This window comes from Syngnathoides biaculeatus, chromosome 20, assembly GCF_019802595.1.
Source record: "Syngnathoides biaculeatus isolate LvHL_M chromosome 20, ASM1980259v1, whole genome shotgun sequence".
In the NCBI taxonomy this organism is placed as follows: domain Eukaryota; kingdom Metazoa; phylum Chordata; class Actinopteri; order Syngnathiformes; family Syngnathidae; genus Syngnathoides; species Syngnathoides biaculeatus.
The window spans coordinates 2469881-2491327 of NC_084659.1; the positions used below are offsets into that span (position 1 = coordinate 2469881).

At 45.3% G+C, this 21447-nt stretch overlaps 1 long non-coding RNA gene across 1 annotated transcript; it reads left to right on the forward strand.

Annotated features, from left to right (window-relative positions):
* Positions 1–1333: 1333 nt before the first annotated feature.
* LOC133493652 (uncharacterized) lies at positions 1334–19915 on the forward strand. Its single transcript, XR_009793082.1, has 6 exons — positions 1334–1443; positions 3528–3713; positions 3834–5025; positions 6506–6610; positions 6722–6845; positions 15827–19915. It is a non-coding gene; the product is annotated as an uncharacterized LOC133493652 (long non-coding RNA).
* Positions 19916–21447: the final 1532 nt, after the last annotated feature.

Here is a 21447-nt window from a genome sequence, read left to right on the forward strand (position 1 = left end):
TGCCAGCCTTTACAGCACGGACACTGGACAATGACATAATATTTGCAGAACATTATTAATAAATGTTATTTGAAAAAAAAGTGATGTTGGATCATTTCTCACGGCACACCTGACGATCTCTCACGGCACACTAGTGTGCCGGGGTACAGTGGTTGAAAATCACTGTTCTACGCCATTGACGCGAACACTGTGTCTTTTGAAAGAAATGTTCGCAAAGGAAACAACACAATATCAAGTACCGCGCCCATCCTGCACATCTCGGTGCCCCAGCTGGAAGGTGTCGGGACTAATTGTGGACTTCTGAGCTGTTGTCAAGTCTGCAGTCTTCCCCAACTTGAGCCCAACTGAGACAGTTGAACCAAACTGAAGCAATTACATGACACCTACATGGTGAAACCTGTGCAGGTGGTGTGAGTTCAGTAGATAATTAGTGTGTGTGTAACATTTTCAAACATTTATGCCCTGCAAAATTTGGACAGGGTAGTGTTCTGATCTTTGGAATTTTTAATTTTCATGGGGTATGGACAGGTTTCCAATTACGCGGTCTTGTGCGTTATAGAGGTCAGAGAATACAGGCGATAGGTGAAACATGAAGTTTTTTTCTATCGTCAATTTATCCGATTGGACTAAGGACTGAGGTGACGTCATGTGAAATCTATCCATTGGAAACCCAAATTATATTGCAATATTAAATAAATTGTGGACCCTGATACTATTATGTAGAGAATTTAACTTTTAAATTAAATTTTGAAATAATTGTTTCCATTATATATATATATATATATATATATATATATATATATATTTTTTTTTTTTTTTTTGTTTTTTGAAAGGGTCTCTCGGGGGCGTGGTCATGCCGTTGGCTCCTGGCAGCAGCCTTGTCACCTGTACCTCCATCCATTTTCAGTGCCGACTATCCTCACGAGGGTCTCGGGAGTGCTGGAGCCTATTTCAGCTGTCAACGGGCAGAAGGCAGGGTACACCCTGAAGTGGTTTCCAGCTAATCGCTGGGCACATGGAGACAGACAACAGTCGCACTCACAATCACACTTAGGGGCCATTTAGAGTGTCCAATTAATATTGCATGTTTTTGGAATGTGGGAGGAAACCGGTGTTGAAATATGACCTTGTTTCATGGTTTGTTTGTTTTTTGGACCTTGCCTCAGTGGGGCCGACTTCCCTGGGTCACTCGGTGTGGGATGTGTCCACAGCCGAACGGGGGGAAGAAGATTTTTCCAAATATGCTGAAGAGAATTGCAAGTGCACACTCCAGCCCAGTAGATAGTGGTAATGCACCGTAAAGTAGCTTTGTCAGGAAGAAGAAGAAGAAGAAGGGAAAAAAAAAGAAAAAAACACAACAAGATTATTTACGTTTCTTTGTAACCACACGCAGTTTACCACATTTCCCTGAATCTGTATCAAACTTGCTGAATCCTCGTCGCAGTAAGTCTGTCAAAATTTTTCCGAACTAATACATAGTTTGTTTAATTATCTTGTCTGGTTGAAATCGTTTCAGTGAATGTTAGAGCTTCTCATGTTCTCTTATCCTTGCTAATAAGCGGACCAGAACTCGATTTTCTTTCTGTCAGCTTTGTTATGTGTGATCTCCTCAAACGATATCCTCTGGAAATTCGTGACCGAAACCGTGATCCTTTGGTAGAGAAATAATTGAATAGAATTAGTTTTATATATAAAAAGGACCATTTTCAGATTTTTCAGTGGTGGCATTTGCTTAAATGCGCGAGTGTGGATCAGGGTTGGCCTGTACATACTTATATCACTAGGGACCAAAACAAGCAAAATAAACATATATACATATATATTGAAAAGGTTATGTAGGACAGCAACCTGCACTAATTCAGGGTTCCAGGAACTGCCTTAAATGAAGTTGTTTTTCCAGCAGGCTCCGACCTTGTGTGACTAGCCAAAACGGAGTTGTTTTTTAGCAAGCACCTACCTTGAGTGACTAGCCACAACGGAGGTGTCTAGTCAAGTCAGTTAGATCCTGTTTTGAGACTTGTCCACTATCGGCAGCGTTCCAACATTGCATACGTAAGCTTTGTTCTGCTGTTACACACACACACACACACACACACACACACACACACACACACTCGGTGTCGGACCACAGCCATGCCTGTTTCAAATTTTGTGTCAAAGAGGGCTATGTTCATTAAACTTCCAAGTGTTTGTCACATTTCACGCCTCTGGTGACTGAACCTGGAATTGGATGAACACACAGAAGGACCCCAAAACGCCGTCCTTCAAACAATTGGTGACCCTGACGTGATTTGGGACCATCCAATGGACCGACAGGCAGAGATTCTGTGGCCATAACTGACAAGACAAGAAGACATTTATCTTCTCAATCTAATTTCTGTCCGTCGGCCAGTGTGTGGTAAGGTTTCACTTCCTATTGTTTGAAATTGAAAAAGAGGCTGTAAAATGTGATGTTATGGCCAGAAAGTAAAGAGGATAAAAGTGTGCAAGTAATCGTGGTGACAAAGAGAAACAGAGAAATAACCAATCCATTAAGTGTTGTAATTAGCACAAAGAGAAGGCGGATTCGCTCTTCTTGTGAGTTTTAGAATCAATAAGTCCTGATTTGTGTTAAGAGGCGGTATCATTCCCTTACAGAATCTGTAATACCACAATATCCTCGAACCAACAACTACTTAATGTGTGTGGAGTAGACTGTCGGGGGCAGAGAGAGGAACGAGAACTAGTAACCTGTTGAAGACAGAGAGAAATGAGAAACAGTAACCTGTCAGGGACAGAGACAAATCACACCGTATACATTATACTGCAAATAGAGGTGGTTTCGTTTTATTAGAGAATCCTAGAAACAGTAAATCCTAATTTTGCGTTGTAAGAGGTAACATCATTCTTCAGAAGAATCTTAGATGTCTTAAAATTTCTCACATTGCGGTGTGAAGTAAAGAAAAACACGCAACCTCGAGTACCGGTGTTTTCTAAAAAGATTTGGATCCACGATACAATAATAATATAAATAAGATATAAATAATAAAATAATAAATAATTCATGTAAATAAATATAATAGTACGAAAATTAACGTAATAAACTCTACGCAACCAATTGATCACTGAAATTGCAAAATGAACGGGGAATTTGACAGAGAAAAAGTGGTTTGATTTACGCGCCATCCCAGATGACGATCAGAAAATTCCACTTGATGACCAAGTAAAAAATGCATGCAAAGTATGTGTGGAAGGCCTTCCTGAGCGTGAGAGAAAAAGTAAGAAAAAAAAGAGTTGTATGAGTGGATCGAGGAATTTTGTATGGATCGCTGGTTTCCGACCTTGACGTCTGCAGCGTCATTGGTCATGTTGATGAAAGAAGTGGAAAAGTGTTGTGTGGTAAAAAAGGAGAAACTTGAGTGTTTGTAAGAAAAAAAAATGTTGTCTGTTTGAGGGAGGAGAGTAAGAAAGTCATTGAAAAAGGTCTCAAGTATGTTGGAAAAGGAAGTTATAATGCGTATTTGAAACAACTGTTGGCTCCTTTGCAGGTCCGGACGCAGTACTGCTGGTACAATATGTTGATGACATTTTGCTTGCTGCTCCTTCTAAAATAACAGGCATTGACGCCACCCCCTCAGTTTTGGCTCATTTGGCAATCGTTTGCTTGAAGTGTTCAAAAAGCAAGCTTGCCCGCCCTCAAGTTTCATTCTTGGGCCGCCTTATTTCACGACAAGGTACGGCCCTATCTCCTTCTCACAAGGACAACATTCTACACCATCCGCAGCCTACGAACATCAAACTAATGTTTGCCTTCTTGCGCCATTACTGACAACACCATGTGTCTGATTTCACAGAGTTAACGGACTCAATGCGGGCACTTGTCAATGAATGGGATGAGAAACTTGACCAACCCTCTCCATTGGACACCGGTAGCAGAAGACTCATTTATTGCTTTAAAACTGCAACTGTCCTCTGCAGCTGCGCTAGCTATCCCTAACTATTCCAAACTGTTTTACCTGGATGCGTCCGAAAAAGCCAGCAGCGTTACTGCTGTTCTTTTCCAGAAAGGGGGAGGAGGTGAATGAAATGTTTGCTAATAAGCCTCCACCCCACTTTAAAGCAAAGACATCCAGTACGCGCAGCATTCGCATCCGCCCTGGTCCGACTGGTACAAAAAAAACATCACATAGTTTTGCATCACCCATTGACCATCCGAACGTCACACAGCACAGTTCAATATTTTACGAGCCAAGCATTTCCAATGACAGGAGGAGGACAAAGACATATTGAGGCGGCATTGACACAACCAAACATTTTTTCCACACATGAGAAGGTATCAATATGGCTGACGGTTTGATAGAAGGAGAACCACACTGTTGCACACAACGGGTTGTGGAAGAAAATACACTCAGAAGTGATTTGTATGACACAGCAGTAAGCGACCCAGAAATGTCTTTGTTCACAGATGGGTGTTGCTTCAAACGCCCAGAAAACCTCACTCAGGATTCGCAGTAAATCAGTGGACGGGAGACACATTCGCAACGCTTGTGGCCAAAAAATTAACCAGCATCGAATCAGCACAAAGAGCCGAAATAGTAGCTGTCAAAACTGGATTAGCCATAGCCCAAGGAGTTACAGCAAACATTTACACTGACTCCGCCTATGTCCATGTGGTAATCCACACTGCGCTTGCAGAATGGCAAAAGAACGATTTTCTCACTGAAATGGGGGTTCCAACAAAACATCAACAAGACATTTTGGCACTCAGGGACGCACTCATGTTACTTAAGGCTGTAGCTGTTATTAAATGCCAAGGGCATTCCAAAGGCACCGATATCATCACACAGGGAAATGCAGCCGCAAACAAAGCTGCAAAAGATCTCCCAACCTTACAAATGACAATCAGTAAAGAGGAACTGAAAGCCAGAGAGGAGGTGAGCATGGCCACAGTTAGGGAGTGGCAGCAGCAGGCCAGCCCAGAGGAAAAGAGTGCATGGAAGTCGAAGGGGGGAACGAAGAATGAAGACGGTGTGTGGACGAAAGATGGTAAGTGTATCCCGCCGCAAAAACAATTGAAGCAACTGATAAGTGAAGTCCATGCATGGCCTGTGCCACGTGGGAGTCGAGGAGACTGAGCACGTGGTGGCTCCCGTTCATGAGAATCATTGTTAAAAGAGAACTGCAGGACTGCAGTGTATGTATATACGTGTGTGTGTGTGTTCGTATATATATATATATATATATATATATATATATATATATATACACACACATTTCTTATGTGAACAATGCATTGTTACAATAATCACTGAAACCCCTCATCTCTTATCCCCCCTCTAGCTAAATCCTTTGACAATAACAAATATGTTCAGCACTCTTAATGCCACAGTCACATAAACCTTTACAGTTGTTTCCCAATCAAATGCATTGTCCCATTAAATCCTCTATGTTTTAATCTTGTTATAACTGTTTGTTCCCTTTTGTTTCTACCCACCGCATTCATTCCTCCCAGCGTCTTCTGTAATTTATAGAAATGGCATTTTTATGACCTCATTTCCAAAGTTTTTGAGGTTCTGTTTTGTTTTTAACACTATTTGAGACCTCACTCATCCCATCGGATATTCCAAGCATTTGTCTCATTTCAGTGCTTGTTTTGCAAAATAAAACCTCTTTTTTAATCCCATTTATTACTTGATGTGTTGGAACCCACATAAACCTGAGCTCATCTCCAATGTACCTCATCAATACAACCTCTCATACATTTCAAATGACACATCTGTACTACTTTGTGATACCAGTTTTATGAAGGGATTTCCAGAGCCCCAGCAACCCCTCTTGTCCTTGATTCGTTTGCCTGGATGACCAATCCTAGAATCCTACTTCTGACACCAACGGGTTTGACAAATCTCTTTCTGACAGAATAATGAAGCAATCTCGTCTTTGTGGGTTTTTATTACAAGGAAAAATAAGTATTTGCAAAGAGGTGAAAAGGTACATAAGTCTCACAAGTTGTCACCTGTTACCCAAACCCAGAGCAAAAAATCTATTCTCTTATACAGAAGATGAGGAAAACAACTCTTTATCAATAAACCGGATGTACCACATGGCGGGAAAACAGCTAGTAATCAGATTATGGAACAATAAAGCATGTGAAGGTGTTATTAACTAGTAGAAGCAATATTAAAATTTAATTAAAATTTAATTAAAACTATCTCACTCCTCACAACCCAATTTAATACCTTCTTCTTTCATCCTGCTTGCGTTGCGGCTCATCTTTACAAACAATAATAAATTCCCATTCCTTGACAATGTTGACATTTTATCCATCCATCCATTTTCTTTGCGGCTTATCCTCACGAGGGTCGCGGAGAGTACTGGAGCCTATCTCAGCTGTCAACGGCCAGGAGGCGGGGTACACCCTGAGCTAGTTGCCAGCCAATCGCAGGGCACTTAAAGACAAACAGCCACATTCACAATCACATCTTGGGGGAATTTAGAATGTCCAATTAATGTTGCATGTTTTTAGAATGTGGGAGGAAACAGGAGTTCCAGGAGAAAACCCACGCAGCCACGGGAGAACATGCACATTCTACACAGGTGTTGCCAGGATTGAACCCGGGTCCTCAGAACTGTGAGGCCACCATGCCGCCTTTAACATTTTAACATTCCATAATTTAATGTTATAATCCAACACGTCTGACTTTCACTTGCTTTTGCCATCCCTCCAATTTACATCGTAAAGTCTTGATCAGCGTGTGAAAAAGTGTGCAAGATGTACAGCAGAGTATGAGGAGGAACTTTGTGGACTTAAAGAGGAGAAGGAGCCACAACTACTCTGCTTCCTCAAATTTTGCAATGCAAAGCAGGTTGGTTCATAGCTCTCACATGTTTAGTAAATGGATTCTAATTTTAATACAGTGGTACCGCTACTTCTGAACAGCTCTATTCATGAAAAATTTAGGTGACAAAACACCTCCTTGAAAAAAATTGTCTCTAGTTACAAAGGAAAATTCAAGACACCAAAGGAACTAATAGGCACTGTATTTGCAGCCCCCAAATTCCACCCAATGTAAACATACTGTATCGTAGTTTGTGTGGCGCGAGAGAGCTGCTCTCCCATTGGCTACCACTGAAGCTCCTACCTTGTATCCCATCGGCTGGGAGGGAAATCAATCTTTACCCATGATGCTTTTCATTTCCCTTGTACACTTGACTGTCACCGAGTCACACTAGCACACGCTGGAAAAGTACAACTTTTAACTCTAACCCTTTCAAATGTGTGCCCCCTTCTCCACCCCCCACGGTGCCATTTGCTTGTCACGCACCCTTCTCCTCGCATAGTCACCCAACGGCAAAGGTAAATGAACACATTTATTATTCTTTACAATATCTACTTTGCTTATTTTTGGTGCGTTTTGGGGGGTTTGGAACGGATTAGGCTATTTACATCTAAAATGTGGTTCTACTTATGAAAAATCCGCATTACGGAATTACTTCCGGAACCGATTAATTTCAGAAGTAGAGCTACCACTGTATTTTGACTTCAAAAGCACAAACTTTGCCAATCGGCGACTGATTTGGAGGTATTCGCATGTAAACACGCGTACACACAATTATAAGTTAAGATCCAGAAATGTTTCTAAATTGTAGTGGTATTCAATTAATATGTTTCAGTTACCTAAGAAAAACATTGGAATTTTTTTTTTTTTAATGAGGTTAATAATTTTGTCACTATGCCTTAGTAATAAAGTGTGAAATGTGATTCAGACAATTTTTGCCAAGGACCTAAATCAAGGCATGGCCAGACTTGAATAGGTCCTGAACAGCTGAAGGACGTATTGGGTATTGTCATGGCCATGGCTGGGCGGGTCCCATCACACCGGCGCTGATTAGGAGGCACACACCTGTGCCTCATCCTCGCGATTCACCCCGGTATTTATAGAACCCAGGGGACAACTGGTCTTGGCCAGATCGTCGCAACTCATGCCCCGTTCCTGCACTCCCGTATTCTTGATCGTCAACCCAGGTGTACTGACCTCCGCCTGTCCTCCGACCGACCCCCATTAGCCTGACGTCTTTGATACTCCCGCCTTCTCTGATCGATCTTCCGTGTACCGACCCCTGCCTGCCCACGGACCTGCTCTCTCCTACCGGCATCCCGATTACCACTGCCCCACTTGACTGTCTGCCTGATCCCCGCCTTTGGATCAAATAAACACTTTTCCCGAACTACCTTTACGTCTACCGAATCCTGCATTTGGGTTCTCCCTCCGTTCTGATGGTCGTGACACAACGATCTGGCCAAACCTGGACCCAGCATGAAGTACCCGGGGTCGCCGGGACCGACGCAAGATAAACCAACTGCCGAAGAACCAAGCCTGTCCTATTCGGGTAGGCTCCATGATGTTGTCTCCTTCTTCTGTGTCACACGCACCGCCTGTGTCCCATGAATACGCCCCGACCACGACCCGCTTAGCGCCTCATATTCTTTTGGACTCAGATTTTTCGGACTATGAGGAAGACCTTGATTTATATGACCAGCTGCCTGACTTCAGATTTTGACTATGAATTTCCTCTCCCGATCTTTAGCTCCAGTCAGTTTGCTTCACCTCCCCAAGTGTCTTCGCCTGGTAGGTCCAAGTCCTCGTCCTCCAATCCTTTTTTGGGAACCTGCATGGCCATATACCCGGTCCTTCGCGTGGCGGCCAGAGGAGACGCCCAGGCCGGGTGCTCCCTTGTGCCTCCCGCTGCGCGGCGACAAAGACACCGTCCTCGTCCAGCCACTCCCCACCGGCAACGGCCAAACCAGCAGATCCGGAGCTGGTAGTGTAACTTTCAGCTCAGAGGGAGGAGGGGTCCGTAAATCCCGAGGTGCAGCGACCCGAGAATCACGAGGTCTTCTATCGCGAAATGCGGGCGGAAATAGAGTGCCAGAGCGCCAAACTGGCAGTCCTCACGCCCCAGGTTCAGTTTGGATTAGAGAATCAGCCGAACTATCCCCACGTCGCGGGAGCAACAGACTCGCTGGTGACTCACGCCCATGTTGCAGTACCTGGGCGTACACCGAAGGAGCAACAACGCAGCGCTCTGCCGCCTGTGGGGTTTCAGGAGCCGCTCTCCAATCCTCACGTTCCTGTCCAGGAGGTGGCAATGGCGCCACCGCCGCCTCACGTTGCTGTCCAAGAGGTGGCGATGGCTCCGCAGCTGCCTTTCATCCGTGTCCAGGAGTACCGGCGGCAACCGGTCCACGGCCGCGCCACGTTTCTGCTTAGTCAGCGACCAGTCTGCGGTCGCCCCCCAGTCCTGCTTCGTCGGCGACCGGCCCGCGGCCGTCCTACGCTTCTGCTTCGACGGCAACTGGCACGCGGTCGTTCCACGCCCCTGTCTCGACAGCAACAGAGGATGGTGACGTCTCATTGGCATCCTCACGTTCCTGTCCAGCAGACGCCGACGGGACTATAGTCCTCTTCATTCCAGTCCCACCGGCGACCGGTCCGCGGCCGTCCCACGCCCCTGTCTCGACAGCGACAGTAGCTGGGGAGTTCAGATGGGCCACCCCGGAACTGGAAGGGCCTCGGGATGGCTATGATAATGCTCGTGGCGGTCATGGCTTTGGTCCTTCTCTCCGTCATCCTCCTCACTCCTGATTTTTCCCAACCACTACATGACGTAGCCTTGGCAGCAACTGATCCCCGGCCGCCTCATGATGAAGCGTTGGAGGCGACCGGCCCTTGGCCACCTGCTGATCGAACCTCGGCGGCGACCGATACCCGGTCGTCTCGCAACTGCATCTTGGGAGGGCTTTGTCCGGAGCAGTTGCATGCCTTTATCTGGTTCCTGCTTCACCGTTGGGTTCCTCCTCGAGGACGTCCACCCGAATCACCCCGTAGGGACCCTGGTGCTTGGCGTCCGGATCGTCCTCCTGACCTGTCAAGCCGGACACCTCGCTGTTGGTGGCCTGGATGGCCACCAGACAGACTCTGGTTTGCCCTCCCCCGGACCCCCTTCCACCCGCCCCTGGACATGTGAATTTTTGTGTGTGTGTATCTTTTGTTTAGGCACGTCTGGGAGCCGCGCCTTGGGTGGGGGTGGGGGGTACTGTCATGTCTGTCAAATGTACTGTCAAACCATCGGTTTCACATTGGTGAAGAACAAATTCCAAGAAGCCTGTTAATAGCTTAGGCCGCTTGTACGATGCCCGTCTTAAGGCTAAAGAGCAAGTAGAGCAGCTCAGAAAGGAGGTGCCCAGGGGCCTGGAAAGAATTGACAGAACCCTGCTTCCTGGGAAGTTGAAGCTCTTCCTAGACTCCTTTGGTCATTCACCCTCTATGAGATCCCACTCTCAAAGGTAGAAAAGCTGGAGAGACTGATCAGCTCATTAGTGAGAAAGTGGCTTGGCTTTGCCAGGTGCCTCAGCAGCATTGGGCTCTATGGTAAAGGGATGCTACACCTGCCCATTTCCAGCCTGGCAGATGAGTACAAGTGCGCCAAAGTAAGACTGGAAATGATGCCACTGGATTCCAGCGATCTGCTGGTAGCCCAGACTGTCACCATCCTGGCCACTGGGAGGAAGTGGACACTGGTGGGTGCAACTGAACAGGGAAAGGCAGTACTCAGACACAAGGACATCGTTGGCCGAGTGCAGGAGGGGAGAAGTGGCCTAGGGCTTGGGGCCAAGAGACCAGTATGGAGCAAGGCCAATACTGCTGAGGGGCGCAAGGTGGTGGTCCAGGAGGTACGTCGAGAAGAGGAAGCACAAAGGTACGCCTAAGCTATTTCAGTCCAAGCAAAGACGATGGTTGGCCTGGGAAGGAGTGGAGCCAAGGAAGATCACCTGGAAAGAGCTTTGGGAGATGGAGGCATTCAGGGCAAGCTTTACCATTAGAGCTGTATATGACGTCTTGCCTTCTCACACAAACCTTAACCAGTGGTATGCCAAAGATCCCTAGTGCCTGTTATGCCCAAGCCCTGCAACACTGAAGCAGATCCTGGTTGGTTGCAAGACCAGCCCCACTCAAGGCCGTTACACCTGGCGGCATAATCAAATGCCGAAGTGTCTCGCTTGGGTTCTGGAGAACCAGTGGATGAGGGTGAGCACCCTCCCACCCTTGTCAGCCAACTGGAAACCAAGGCTGTTTGTTCAGGAGGGGGAGAGTCAAACCGGTCACTCCAACAAGCCACCAGACAGCGGACAGCTGGGCAGTGCACGAGACTGGAAACTGCTGGCAGACCTGGACAAGAAGCTCTGCTTTCCAGTTGAAATTGCAACTACCACCCTACGACCAGATCTAGTGCTTTGGTCTGCCTCTCTCAAGCTCGTCTACATCATCGAGCAAACAGTGCCCTGGGAGGCGGCAGTCAAGGAGGCGTATGAGCGGAAGCGGCGGAGGTATGCAGGACTTGCAGCCGAAGTGCAACAGCAAGGCTTCAGAGCAAAGGTACGCCCGGTGGAAGTTGGCTGCAGAGGATTTATAATTTCTTCAACATCCAGGCTCCTGAAAAAGTTCAGAGTCCGAGGGAAGGCCCATCAGCAGGCAGTCAGAGATTTCTCCTAGGCGTTTGAAAAGGCCAGCCAGTGGCTGCGGATAAAGCGGAAAGACCCCAATTGGGCCTTTAGGAGAATTGATGGCACCTCGGGGGCAAACCTGGGACGCTGGGATTCACTGCTGAACCATCTCGAGAGTGTTGTGGGGCCATCAGTGAAACACTTAATGATGGAAGGAAGCCCACTTGAAAACACGTAGGATGCCATCACTTGTTTGAATATCCCACAGAGCCTCATCGGAGCCGAAATATGCATAAATAGAGTGATATTAACTTCTCGTCCAACATAATACATCTGTCACCTTATCCTGTATTCTCTTCAGTTTGGACAACCATCTATTGTCACAGCTGCCAGCTTTTCCCATTTTACCCATTTCCCATTTCAACTTGTGGAGAAATGCAGTTACCTCTGTAAACAAGTCAAACAAGTCCCAGTGGTGTTCCCTTTCATTGATTGTATAGCAACCTGCTCCATGATTTGAAAGTCTGCAGTTATCCCATGAAAAAGAAGAGCACCTGGGCAGTGATCATGTGCATCACAGCTCTCATCCAACTCCAACTCGGTTGCTCTGTTCCTCAGTGGAAGCTCCAAGTTTCCAGCAATGTCCTCAACTGTCTTGTTACAGTGTGTCGGGAGAGTGGCATGTTCTCAAATGCTCTCTTTTTTCCAGGCTTATCTGTGCAATAGGTTCCAATAAGCACTCCTAAATAAACTCTCTGCCACAAAATGCTCTAGTTTTCGAGTAACTCTGTGCACGTCTTGGTGTGCAAGGTTTGGTGAAAAAAATAATCCTGGTTGGCTTTGCCATTTGCACTCTTCATCACAGATTTCTGTATTTATCGTGCTTCTAATTATAGTCTTTAACAGCAAACTACACTGGTAGCTGTTGTAGTGTACCACAAATTAAATACACAGCTTTAACCTTTGACGTCTGCAAAGAAGTACTTGGCAGTCCATGTCTTATTATCTTGTTTTTTTTTTTTTTGGTGTGTGTGTGTCCTATTCGACTGTTAGACCGAGCAAAACAGGAATCAGCATCCCCTATATCCCGGAACAGTTTTACTGTGTTGCATTGGAGTTTTTGAGCTTCCTCTGTGATTTACGTCGTCGATTTAAACTGAGGTTTTATTGAGGATTAGGCTTGATTTGTATGTTGTTCCATTATTATCCCGAATCAGATGCACCTGTGTGACGTTGTTAGCTGCATAAAGACACCTTTCTCTAGGGAGTGATATTCATCGGACAAGCTCACGGGGAGAAGTCTTCGAGCAACTTGGGATGCTTATTTTTGACTTCTTCTTCGATTGGGTACGAGCAAAACAACTATTATAATAAGGTAATTGCAGGATAATACCATCGATAATACGTGGTTACCTAAGAAGGGCAAGTTGGCTTTATAATTAATCCTTCATCCTAAAATTCCTTATTACTAAATTAGGCTTCGAGCTTCGTAGGAATTGATCACCCTTAAAAGACTCACTCAAAAATGTATACAAAGATCACACATCATGCGTCAATGCTTCAAAAACAAATATTTCAGACACTTCAAACTATGATTAGTAGATAAACTAGTTTTTTTTTTTTTTTTAATTAACTCGGTGGCCAGAAAAGGATTCCTTAAAAAGCAATATGCCAACTGTATCCAAACAATCCTACCCAAAGTGCACCAGCGTTTAGTCCTTGGAAGTATTTATAGAATTAAAAAATCAGGTCCATTAAGAGGACATGAACAAACATGGTCTGATTGGAAGCATATCAAAAGCCTTTGGTGGGAGGACATCTAACAAGTCACACAATGTAGTGGTTATCTTTACATTTCAGGTTGTGCGTTGGGATCTAGTTTTTCAATGACTTAATCCAGTTCTTAACAACACCATCACATCACAAAAATAAGATAGAAATATGCTTCTTATGTAGAACTCTGTATGCCTTTAAAAGACTAGAGGGGTTCTCCATATTGGAGAATGAATATTATTGTTACCAAAGCAAGGATTGATTCCTGCTCAGTGATGGTGTCAATTATGCTCCCTGTGACTGACTGGCGAACAGTCCCCAGTGTAGTCTGCGTCTTGTCTGATGCTATCTGCGATAAATAGCACTCCTGCAATAGTTGTGGGAATAAGTGGCGAAAAAAATTGATGGATGAGATGGAAACATATAAGGCTAGATATGTGAAAGGAATAGATTACAAGGAGACATTTTCTCAGTAGTCTTGAGGCCTAGCAAGTGGTGGCAGTTCTTTTCATCTTCACCAGAGGAGAAGCGGTTCCACCGGCCTCTGACTTCCCTCCTGGGCCCATAACCTGTTAAACCTCACACGTTGAGGGCACAAAAAAACATGATTATATTTTATAAATTTTGGAGGAATAATTCACACAAACTATCGGTAGTGTAAAATCGGATCTACTTTTATTTTAACACATGCACACTTTTCCACTCCATTCAGTGTGAGAGCAGACACAAATCCTAACAATGACGCAAGACTTCGGTATGAATAATAAACCCATAATGCATTGCACATTTAACATGCCAGTAAAACTACATCCCTATCCTGGCCAACGGAAGCCAATATTCTCCTGGGGTCACCAGTGGCTCAGAACCACAGACAAAAAAGAATTGGTATTTTCTCTGTGTGGGTTTTTTCCGGCCACTCCGGTTTCCTTCCATGCCATGAAAACATCAATGGTAGGTTGATTGAAGAGTCATCATCATCATCGTCATCATTTTCATCGTCATTGTCATCTCGTTTTTACTTTATAAATTTTCACCAATTTATCCCTAAAAAAATTAAAACACTTCAACTGGGAATGAAAGGAGTGTGTAAATGAAGTGCCTGCGTGGGTTTTCTCTGGGCACACCGGTTTCCTCCCACATCCCCAAAACATGCAATATCAATTGGACACTCAAAATTAGCCCTCAGTGTGATTGTGAGTGCGACTGTTGTCTGTCTCTATGTGCCCTGCGATTGGTTGGCAACCAGTTCAGGGTGTACCCCGTCTCCTGGCCGTTGACAGCTGGGATAGACTCCAGCACTCCCCGCAATCCTTTTGAGAATAAGAGGCGGAAAAAATGGATGGGTGGATGATTGTACCTGAACGTCGCTTTTAATCACATACAAGATTTGATTATAAAAGCGGTTGGAATGGTAATCCATATCAAATGTTGATGAATATGCAGTAAAATGTTGAGATGATACATTTAATTGACACTTTAATGCCTACCAACCCTTTCACATTGTTTCACTGGTGCTGGCTCAGCATCCTGCAAGTTTTCACCATGTCGACAGATTCAGAGAGACAACCATGCCAGGCTTCAGTAGCCGTGATCGTATAGAGCTTGTGAACATGACATCACTATTTTCATGGCGCCATATGGCCGGTCAAAAAGAGCTGCTCGACAGTGTGGGGGACATTGAACCAGAGCAGAATATTCACTGCCTGAGACTTGTTGTGCTTTGGTTGTTACAACAGATAAGACAGATATTCAAAGAGGTCATTGTCACAACCCATCGGAACGGAGGTAGGACCCAAATGCAGGAGTACACGGGAGACGCAGAGGTAATTTGGGGAAAACGTTTATTGTTCCACGGTCGGGGATCGGGCAGTCAGTCAGGTGCAGCAGCGGTAGTCAGGACGTCGAGCGGAGAGAGCAGGTCAGCGGGCAGGCAGGAGTCGGTACACGGGAGATCGATCAAAGCAGGCAGGAGTGTCAAAGGAGTCAGGCTTACGGGGTCGGTCAGAGAACAGGTGGAGGTCGGTACACACGGGTTCACGATCAATCAGTTATTTAGAACAACAATCAGTTTTAATTGCACTTAAAATGCTCTTTTTTCCATCACAAAAGTTAAGCCGTCTTGATGTAACATAAACGGCACAAGTGGAGACCAAATTCATTGCATCGATGATGTGGGAAAAGGAATTTATTGAAGGGGCAGTTTAAACTCATTTTATATACATACATTTGGACCAGTTGTAATGGAAACAAAAAATCTCGAGTTTCTAAACATCACTTTGTTGAAGTTGGTATGATACTTTATATTACTATGATATACCTTTGCACACGCACATGAACACAGCAGTATCCCTTAATTATGTTTAATTTAAAAAGCTGAAAAATAAGAAAATAAAGGTCTTGTAGCAGCTTGGTTGAATTTAAGATTGCCAAATCACTTTGAATATCTGTCATTCCTATGACCACCATAAGAACTTGTCTCACTTCTCAACAGACACTTTAACAATCCAATAACAGTTCTTTCTTTCCTTTATCTTTGTTCACCATTTTCTATTTTTTGCTCTGTTTTAGCATTCCCACCTTCACCATCAGCCTCGTGTTCTGGCCATGACAGAACGATCTGGCCACGACACGGACCCAGCAGACTCAGGCCCGGTGTGCCACACTGTCCAGGATCAAGGATAGCATCTCGCCGAACATGAAGAACATTTCCAGACGTTTGCTTGCCAGTTGGAGCACCAGGGCAACATGTTGCGGCAAGTAATTACCTGGCTTAGTTCCCTGCCTGAATACTTCCCAGCAGGGATGACGCCAGCCCGGCGCCGGTAGCTGCCACGGAATCCTTCCGTCTCCATGAGTCAGTCCCCTTGGTGGTCCCTGGCACACATACGGGTGTCTGCTCACCGCTCTCCCATCTGGAGTGGTTCTCAGGAGACTCTGGTAATATCAAGCCATTCATCAGCAGTGCGAGCTCCATTTTGAGCTACAGGCAACCGCTTTTCACTCTGACAGCTTTCGTCTTTTCCCACCTGACGGGACGCGCGGAAACGTGGGCGACACTCAAGTGGAGCTGGACATGTCGGATGTGGCCATCCTTCGTGAATTCCATGGCAAAAGTGTTCCAGTCTGCATCCCCTGAACGCAAAGTGGCGAACTCTTTGATCACCCTGTGGCAAGGCAAGCACAGGGTTTCCGACTACGCCATTGACTTCCGCATTCTTGCAGCTGAAACCAGTGGAACAACAGGGCGCTCCTACTGTATATGCATTCTTTCAAGGGCTGTCCTCCAAGATAAAGCACCAGATTATCCCACTGGACTTGCCAACAGACCTGGACGCACACATTGTTTTAATTTTAAAAATTGACAAGAGACTCATGAATTCGGAGCCGGACAGCGCCTAGCGGAGGAATATGGTTTATCGTGCCAGGGACATCAATGCTCCTCAAGGTGTGTCTGCTGAGCCGGAGAACTGCAGGCAGCTGGGCCGCCTCTGTCTGTCACCTGAGGAACGTAAGTCTACATCGACTGAAGGAGGGACTCTGCTTCTACTGCGGGCAGTCTACGCCCCCGGTCAAACCAGCTGGTACCTCACCCTGAACCCTGACTACTGTGAATCTCAACTTCATCCAGGACAGTCCAGACCAAGCAATTCCTCTTGTCACCCTGTATTCAGGAGGACAGCCACTCAGGGTGACTGCGTTCATAGACTTGGGTTCGGACGTCAATCTTTTAAAGTCACAGCTGGTCAAAAGCATGGATCTCAGGACTTGTGAGGACTCACATGATGACCCAGACTTGTCTTCAGTGCCCTCTTGTTACCATGACCTGAAGGAAGTATTTCCCAAGTGCAAGGCCAATTTCCTTTCTCCTCACAGACCATACAACTGTGCCATTGACTTGCTGCCCGGCTCCTCTCCCCCTCGCAGGTTACTACTGTAGTTTCCGGCGTACAAGCCACTATTTTTTCACACCCGTTCAACCGAGCGGCTTATGCAATGATGTGGCCATTTTTGGGATTTTTCTTGGCCACAAGGGGTGCTCGAGCAGAAAAGATAAGTGAGATGGAGGAGTATATGTGTTGAGGAAGACACAAGTTTAAGATAACTTCGCCCATTGCGGATATTTTAAACAGACCATTATCATGGAGAGTACAAGAAGAAATTCCTACAACACAGCTGCTCGTGAACTAGGAATAAATGGTGAGAGGTTGGAAACAGCAAAGTGAAGAATTGCAGGAATGCAAAAAGACAAAATAGCCCTTAGAGGTTGTAAACCCAGGTGGCCCAAACTGGAGAATATTGTCGAAGACTGGGTGAACAAATGGAGAGCAGACGCCCGAGGTGTTTCCGCTGTGCAGATAAAAATGAAAATGAAAACAATCGCCACGGAAAACAAAATTAATGATTTCAAAAGAGGTCTGTCGTGGTATCTTTGATTTATGAAGCAAAACGCTCTGTCCAGCTACGAGGAACAAGTCGCAAATTTTCAACAATTCATTCGAACAAAGATAACAGAGAATTCTATCGGACCCGACGACATTATAAATATGGATGAGATACCGCTGACGTTTGACCTGCCCCTCCCCAGGACCGTCAACAAGAAAGGTGAAGCATCTGTCACACTGAAAACAACCGGCCATGAAAAGACGCATTTCACCTGTGTTTTGGGCTGCACTGCATCCGGACTGAAGCTTCCACCAATGGTAATTTTTAAGATGATGACTATGCCAAAAGAAAACTTCCCAAAAGACATCGACACAAAAGGGTGGATGGTAGAGAGCCTAATGATAGAATGGTTGACCAAGTGTTAACGTGTACCTGTAGAGCTCCTTTTCTCCTTCTTTCGTATCCAACCTGAAGTACATGTCGTCATATGCCTCTTGTTTAGCCTTCGCTACCTCTACCTTTGCCCTACGGCACACCTCACTGTATTCTTTATGCCTCTCCTCAGTCTTTTCCATGTCCCACTTCTTCTTCGCTAATCTCTGTCCTTGGGTGACTTCTTGTATTTTTGGGTTCCACCACCAAGTCTCCTTCTCCCCTTTCCTACCAGAAGACACCCCAAGTACTCTCTTGCCTGCCTCTCTGAATACCTTAGCAGTAGTATTCCAGTCTTCTGGGAGCTCTTCCTGTCCATATAGAGCCCATGTCACCTCTTTCCTGAAGGCCACACAACATTTTTACTTTCTCAACTTCCACCACCTGTTTCTCTGCTCTACCTTTGCCTTCTTAGTTTTCCTGCCCACTACCAGAGTCATCCTACACACCAACATCCTATGCTGTTGGGCTACACTCTCCCCCACCACAACCTCACAGTCGGTAACCTCCTTCAGATGACACCGTCTGCACAAAATATAATCCACCTACGTGCTTCTACCTCAGCTCTTGTAGGTCAATCTATGTTCCACTCTCTTCTGGAAATAAGAGTTCACCACTGCCAATTCCATCCTTTTTGTGAAGTCCACCACCATCTGCCCCTCAAACTTCCTTTGCTGAATGCCGTACTTACCCACAACTTCTTCATCGCCCCTGTTTCCTTCGCCCACATGTCCACTGAAATCTGCACCAATCACAACTCTCTTTCTGGGATGCTCAGGACTACTTCGTCTAGTTCCTTCCAGAATTTGTCTTTCAACTTGAGGTCACATCCTACCTGTGGGGCATAACCACTAATCACATTATACACAATACTGTCAATTTCAAATTTCAGCCTCATCACTTGAACATCCGTGAATGTGAATCCTTTATAATACAGAGAAAGGATTAAACCAGGTTGAGACCAGCCAACGTGTGTCTTCTCATTCATCGTCCAAAAAAATAAACAACGCATTTAGACCCACTAAACAGGCATGGGGAGAACATGCAAACTCCACACCCATAATATGCAGTAAATCAGAAAGATATAGATACAAATATTGTATACAGACCATCAATAGATTTTATGAGTCTCTCCCGAGCGCCGGTCATCAGAACTGTGAGGCATACACTAGTCTAAGCATGCAGTTGCCCAGCGTGCCGCCACATACACACCCTGTCACGAGCAGGGCAATGGGGGTAGAACCCAAATGAAAGACTCCAAACCTTTAAACCAGGCAGAGGTTGATACACATATAGGCAGTCCAAAAACACAACAGAACAATAATGCGAGGCAGCAGACAACCCCCTACCCCCCAAAAAAAGAAATAAAGTCAGATACTTAAAAAAAAAAAAAAATCATGGAATACAAGACGTGACTCTTGGGCAGGCGGCACGGTGGTGGAGCTGTAGCGTGTTTTCCTTCACAGTTCTGAGGATTGGGGTTCAAATCCCATCCCTGCCTGTGTGGAGTTTGCATGTTCTCCCCGTCCCTGCGTGGGTTTTCTCCCGGCAGGCTGGTTTCCTCCTACATCCCAAAATATGCATTAATTGGGGACTGTAAATTGGCCCTTGGTGTGATTGTGTGTCTACTGTCTGTCTCTGTGAGCGCTGCGATTGGCTGATAGATGATGGTTTCAGTTTTCATAAGTCCATGATTTATTTATTTATTTGGACAGAATTGGGGCTTCCTACTCCCCACAAAAATTAATTCCAAAAATTAGAACACTCCCCAGTCCAAATTTTACAGGGTATAAATGTTTGAAAGTGTCACACGCTACAAACTCAAACCACCTGCACATGTTTCCCCAGGTGTCACTAAATTGCTTCCAGGAACCAACCTCAGAGTCTTCGGGTGGGGCAATTTTTTTTTGTATTGAGAGGTGTCACACCTGTAAACTACTGGTCAGATGAGCCATTGCGTTGGAGAGACAGCAGAAAAGAGTCCCCCATCAACCTTTGTCTCTGCTGAAAAAATTATTTTCCACCCCTGGACCTGGAGTTGAGGGCGACCTTTCGTGTTTCTCCCAGGGACCCTTCCTTCTCCCCCCTCACCTGTGGAGCGTATCCCAACTACTGGCTCCGGGGTGTCTGTGGGCATTGAATATCTGAGTACAATAAACCAATAAATGCGGATCTATAACCAGGACCCCTGGTAATAACCTTGGGGGTCAACCACAAGGGGGCTAACTATAAAAGTCTCAAGTTGCCTTAGAATTCTTTTGAAGCAGAAATACTCTGAGACTCTGTCTATTTTATTTTCTGAGGTCAAACCTTAATTCTCATCACTCGGATTTTATCTGATGCAATGCTAAAAATACACTACACCACAAAAGTCCACAGCTAAGGAGGCTAGCTGTTCATAGAACAGTGTCCAAGCAACCAGACTGCAGTTCTTTAGCTCCTTTTAACTCTGACAAAATAATCCTGCCTGTCGAGCAGAATCTGTTTCGAAGTGGACTTGTTGCCTGAGAGATCACTGTTGCAATATACCCAAATTTTAAGTAGGACTCCTGATTTTGTGTTGTTTCGTTTGCAAACATTTCGTTCGAAAGAACAAATGCTTTCAGTAAATGTAACGAAGTGAAATTGTTTTTGAAGTGATTAATTTTTTGAACTCTGCTGTCATTAGCCAGCCCGCTGCGTCTGGAAGCTGAAGCGTTCGAGTCGATTGAGACCGGAAACAGAAGTATTCGGTGCAGTCTCAACGTGTCACTTGAGTCACGCACCTGTTGCGTTGAAGATCTGGGCAATTTCCATAATAAAATACACTGACACAAAAAAATTGCAATATAACAAAATTTATATAAATTGGTCATTCTTTTACTGTGGTTGTGTTATAGGAGAGGTTAATCGAATTATTTTAATCTCTGAGCATTGACGTCAGTGTCGGCCGCAGATTTGCTTTCTTTTTGAAGGGACGGCTGGCTTGACTTCAGTGGCTCCAGGCGGTGGTCCATTGCTGAAATATTTCCAGTGTAAGTGATCCTGGCTAATCTTTTTCCTCCTCGGGAGTAGGCTCGATCATCTTCAGTTAATCTTTCTGAATTTGGACCAAATGTTGTGAATTGTCGACATGGGATAGCCGTGATCTCTACTTTAGTGGACTAAAAATAATCTGTGCAATCTTCGTGTTCGGTTGGAGTCGTTTTGTGCACCTTGAAACAGCCGGGCTGTGCGGGTTCCCGCACAGTCGCACTGATTAGGAAGTTATATATATATATATATATATAATATATATATATATGATAAATGACCCAGGGGACGAATGGTCCTTGGCCAGATTGTTCTGTCACGACCCATCGAGGGAGGACACCAATTGCAGGACTCGGGAGACG